Source organism: Misgurnus anguillicaudatus, chromosome 2 (genome assembly GCF_027580225.2).
Source record: "Misgurnus anguillicaudatus chromosome 2, ASM2758022v2, whole genome shotgun sequence".
Taxonomy (NCBI): Eukaryota; Metazoa; Chordata; class Actinopteri; order Cypriniformes; family Cobitidae; genus Misgurnus; species Misgurnus anguillicaudatus.
Genome location: NC_073338.2, coordinates 9,216,523 through 9,222,668, shown reverse-complemented (window position 1 = coordinate 9,222,668; position 6,146 = coordinate 9,216,523).

Here is a 6,146-nt window from a genome sequence, read left to right as displayed (position 1 = left end):
CACTTGAATTACTTTTTTATGGAAGTGTCTGGAGGTAAAAATATACATTTTAAAATATAAAATAGATACCGATAGTTTTGCTTTTTTCACTTCTAGAAGTTTTTTACCCATTTTGATTGGCAGGATATAATCTGCCTGGCTCATTGATCTGCTGATGTTCGATAGTGGGGAAAAAATGCTTTTATCTGCAGATACCGATTATAGGCCGATATATATCGGTGCATCGTTATAGCTAAAAGTAAATTTTATAGCACAATAGACTTTTTATGAACTTAACCTGCTGTTTCAACTGAAGATTTCTATAAAAATAAGCAAGAATGGAATTGAAATCACACACTTTACCTTGTTATTTTTAGGCACAGTCTGAGACCTTGAGAACTTGATGTGTGTGCAATTATTGAGGAGAGCCAATTGAGCTTTGTTTTGCAGTAAATTGGACATAATCGTTTGATTGCAATGCACAATTTTTTGCTACTATTTATAAAATGAAGCAGAAGGAGATGTTCGGCACAGCTGGAGCATTCAGGGTCTCCTTCAGGCGTTCCAAAGTGCAGTTGTCTTACTCTGTTGCCATGCCAACGATCCGGCTGGCATTCAGGGTTTGCCTGGAAACACTGTACTCGCTGCTCATTCAGATAAACTCACAGGCTACATAATGAATACAGAGATGAGGAGCTCCACTGAGATACGGTTACAGATCTGGTAAAGCATATAGACCAGAAGGACACTGTAATCTGTCTGAAAATGTATTAAGACGTGAAAACAGTAATGAAACATTAATATATTAATCTGTACATTAAAAACATCTTTTCAGATTTAGAATATGGAGATCGTTCATTGTTCTACGTTAATATGTATACATTACAAGCAGTTTTATATTGCATTTTTGTGGCTCTAGCGACTAACCTGTATGGGAAGAACAGCAATCTATTTTTTTTTTTTGCTCAAATGTGAATTTTTTATTACAATCAAAAAAGATGTAGATACAGCAAACAACAACAACAAAACATTTTTCCAAGTAATACACAAGATAATAAGAAACCATCATACAACATAAGTACAAGGAATGTAAATGAAATTCACATTAAGATCACAAAGGGGGAAAAAAGAAATAAATAAAAGAGAAAGGGCATAAATAAATTCACAAGCATATTCAATTTAATATGGTTACATATTTTAATCGTTTTTATGACTTTATTAACAGAGTCAGAATGGTATCCAAATATAAATGCAATTCTTGTTTGAAGACATTCAAGTAGGATTTATTTTTTTGTAAATTTACATTTATGAATATGAAACCTTCCAGTAAATATAAAATATTTATAGAAAAGCTTGCATTGATTAATGTCTTGTCATTAACATAAAATCCAAAAGTATGTTTCTTTAAGTTAAAGGGGCCATGGCACAAGACTTTTTTAATATGTCAAATAAATCTTTGGTGTCCCCAGAGCACAACTGTGAAGTTTAAGCTCAAAATACCATATAAATAACTTATTATAACATGTTAAAATTGACACTTTGGTGTGTGCAAAATGTGCCATTTTGGGTGTGTCCTTTAAAATGTAAATGAACTGATGAAGTGCAAACACTGATCACAATGATGATGGTTTGTTGTTATTGAAACTCGATTGTGCTGTGTATTATTTTTTTCTCTTTCTTTTTCTCTTCACTAAATGGCAGTGCTGTGAATGGATAGTGCAGATTAAGAAGGCGGTATTATTTTAATAAGAGCTTTTTATGACATCATAAGAAGAGCCAAATTTCAACGACCTATTTTTGTATGTGCTTGTAGAGAATGGTTTACCAAAACTAAGTTACTGGGTTGATCTTTTTCACGTTTTCTAGGTTGATAGAAGCACTGGGGACCCAATTATAGCACTTAAACATGGAAAAAGTCAGATTTTCATGCCATGGCCCCTTTCAAAGAAGAAAATTGAAGAATATTTTGGACAATTAGTAATTCAATATCACTCCAGAAAGACTTTGTTAAAGGACAGTCCCAAAACATATACATGCATACGTACATACATACAGAATTGAAACATCTGAAGCATCCCTGATGACATCATCATAACGATACCCGGCCGGGGCAAGTTGTCTCAGTTTCCAGTGTGTAATAATCTAACATAAGTTTAATTTATTTTAGGGCACATACCTTAAACTCCTGCTTTAAAAAATATTTCAAATAATTAAATTGTAATTGCTCAGGAAACAAGATGGGTTAATATACTGTGTTTCCTTAAACCCAACAGCTATTACAAAGATATTGGTTTTTCACATCTGCAAAAACATATTTCTTGAAACTATTGCCCACTTTCTCAAACACAAAATCAAATCTTCAAACTACATTTACAGAACCTCTGACTCAACTGTTTCATCTGTGCTCAAAATCAAACAATGCTTTCAGAAGATACACAGACAACCAGTCAATATATGAAGAGTTTGGCTCCAAAACCATTCCAATTAAAGGCGGGGTGCACAATGTTTGAAAAGCGCTTTGGAAAAGGAGACGGGCCGCCTACCAAAACACACTTGTAGCCCAGCGGTTCTCAAACTGGGGTCCAGGGCCGCAAGGTGGTCCCAGGGGTGCCCCAGCTTTATGACATTTTATAAAATACATTAATTTATAATGAATTCTATGTAATTAAACCTAAAAGAATAAGGCTACTAACCAACAGCACTACTTTGTATAATATAATGTTGTTGTTTTTTATTAAAATGTTACGTTTTAGAACAAATTTGTCATAAATTTTCTTTGGGGGGCCGCAAAGGAATGCACCGTATATAAGGGGGGCCGCATGCTGAAAAAGTTTGAGAACCACTGTTGTAGCCAATCAGCAGTAAGGAGCGTGTCTACTAACCAACATCCTTGCCGGGGTTACGTATGTGTGGGCGGGTCTTTTAAAAGAAGGTCCAGATTCTATTGGGGTAGGGGCGTGTTTGTTTAGGTGATTTCAAATATCAACATTTAATATCAATCAACCTGCAGTTGGTTTGTTATGATTTAAGCCTTCATAACTAAAAAATACAGCTACAATAAAATACAATAAAAACATGATAATAAACATGTTTTGACAAAATAAAAAAAATGAGTTATCTGGTTTTGGAACCAAAAACACTACAGAGCTTTCATTTGACACTAGATTAAAAAATGAATAACACAGCATCCAGGGCTTCTGGTTGCAGAAAAATACATATTGTTTATAACTACACTTTTTCTGCACAAAAGTAGTAATGGCTAGTTTAGTGAATATTATGGGTGCTTCTCAAAATGCTTCCTCGTCTCCTCAGTCCTACATCATACAACCCGCAAGGACATCTCAATTTGCAAGGAAAGGAACTGAGGATGAACAAATAAGAATTGAGAACCATCCATTCCATTGTGTTCAATAAGTACTGCAAGTAGAGTAATATTTGAATGTCTGTATATGCCACACTTGCATTCTGTAAAAATTCCAAAGGCCAACGGGAAAATCCCAAATATCAAAGAAAACTCCAAATGAAAATCATGTTCCAGTAGAATATGCAACGGCAAAACCAAAGACAATCAGAAAATCTTTCCATCTCATCTCGTATTAACAACATTTAATTGTAGCATTAATACATTTTTATAGTTACAAAACGTAAAAAAGTTCCAAATCTGTCATACCATAAAGATTGCTGTATAATTTCTCTTTAACCATATTATCGATAATATTACCACACTAACCCTACCCTAAACACAAACATCGAGGACGTGTTGTTTGCGCTTATACGTGTCGATTTTGGCCCACACAGCTTTCCATACACCACACTTTATGTAAAAATACACTAGAGCCCGACCGATAAAGGATTTTGAAGGCCGATACCAATACAAATGTTTGTTGGTTTTAAAATCCGATACTCCGATATATCAGCCGATATTTTTCCCCCAGAAACGCGCAACAAAACATTAACTAACATTAGTTATTTGTAGTTATTTATGAGTTTTAACTAAAATAATATGATAATAAATTTTAAAAAGAAACTTGTTTCTTTTATTGTCACAACAGATCAGAGGAACATCAAAATATATTAAAGTTCTGATAAATAAAATGTATAAAAATACAAACTTAAGATATGAAACCTAAAGGCCTTTGAACAAAAACACAAAAACAACAACAACCAAATCAAAGTTACCAGTTTTAAAAGACTTGGTTCATAAATATAACTGTGTATAGGACTGGAGACAAATTCTGTTAAGTTCTGATAAATAACAACAACAGCAAAATATAAATTGCTGATCACTTGAATCAGGCAGTGGCTAGACGCCTAAATCTGGACCCCACCTGCAGCTACTGGTTCAGAGCGCTCTGTCAAAAACACTAATAGTGAAGAAATCTAATAAAGGCTGTTTTGTCCGTTTTTTAATTTTTTTATTCATTTATCGGCCATTATGAATGCCGATACCGATAGTTTGGAAAATGGGTGGCCATTTGTGCCAGTTCGGGTTCGTTCTCCGGAAGTCGCGTTGCTCGACCGCATACATCATCGAGGTTCTCACATTTCAGTTAAAATATATTAGAAAATTAAGATTTATTTCTTTTAAGACATACAATCAGTTTCATTCTTACCTTGAAATGTAACGGTTGCTTTTCTTAAATTAAACCTGAAATATTAAACCTTCATGACGTATGCGTTCGACCAACGCGGCTTCCGGAGAATGAACCCGAAAACATGTTTGGGATGTGTCCGGCGGAACTGGCACAAATGGTCACCCATTTTCCAAACTATCGGTATCAGCATTCATAATGGCCGATAAATGAATTAAAAAATTCATTCATTGTTGGTACGAACATACAACCTGCCAAACATATTCACCCTCATCAACCAGATGGTTTATATTGTGTACAATTAATAAGAACATCTTTAGATTTAAAAAAATGTACTCAATGATAGTTGCGTTTAACTTTTGCTATATCTGTGTTTTGCAAAAAGTGTCTTACTACCTAAACTTGTTTAAGTTGTGTGCCCAAAACGTGAATGATTTGACAAATGGGTTTTGGCCTGGGAATTCAGTTCAGAAAATAGCATTTTAGCAATTCAGAAAAAATATATCATCATAAAAAGTTTTTTAACTTGTGTTTTTGAAGCTTTGCTTGTGTTTATGTTTCACGTGTAAAATAAACGCGGTATTTTTCACACAATTAACTTATCTGTATAGTGCCGTTTTCATTGTCCTCAAAACATGGCTGATTTTATATGTGTACATTCAGATATATTTGCGTTACACTGTCTCGCCTGCCTCCATCTCTATGTCATAGACTGACAGTACTGATATGAATGCATTTTACTCTTAATCACTTTAAGCTCAATGCATTTCAGTCAATAATTCAACTCAAGTCTCTTCATCTGTGCTGGAGTGACTGCAGACAGTTTATGGTCCACACTCGCTCACTGGCCTTGTGGTGACAGATTTATCCTCTATTAAACACATACGTGTGCACACTGAGCATCTCTCAGGAAACACAAAGCAAACCTTGTGCCTGCACGTGGGTGCACATCACCAGTGCCAGCTGCACGCACTTACTGAAGACTCTCACACAGGCCACGTCAGGACATCGCAGTTCAGCCGTGTCTTTGCCATAGTCGCAGATCAGGAACGATATGCTACCATACTAAACGTGCAAAAATACTCTACAAAACTTTAGACATCGACCCATTTTCTGTATGCACTGATTATACAAACTATTACACTTTCATTTGAATGATTTTTAATGATGTGAGGTGCACAAAAGTATATGACAATGATAAACACAAATGCTTTCAATGAAGTTTCTCTTTAAATGGCCAACATTGTAAACATCCATAAACAAATATTGTATTTCTCCATGATTCAGTGACAGAGCCTTTAAAGCTTATTACAGAAGCGAATTACATTAGAAAATCAATACGGCAGCCGGCAGAAATATGAAACTTGAGTCTAATGGAGTTGAATGAAACTAAAAAGTCAAGTTTCTGAAAAAACTTGGATATGAGATTGATATGAGTCAAATCTTAAAATTTTGGGAGAGAAAGAGGTGCATGGGGGCCACAAACAACAGCTGCTGGTAATGTCGGTTGCTGTCACTTTAAATAATGCCCCAATCCAGAATATAGGTTGTAACAAGTTAAGATCCCTGCACGTG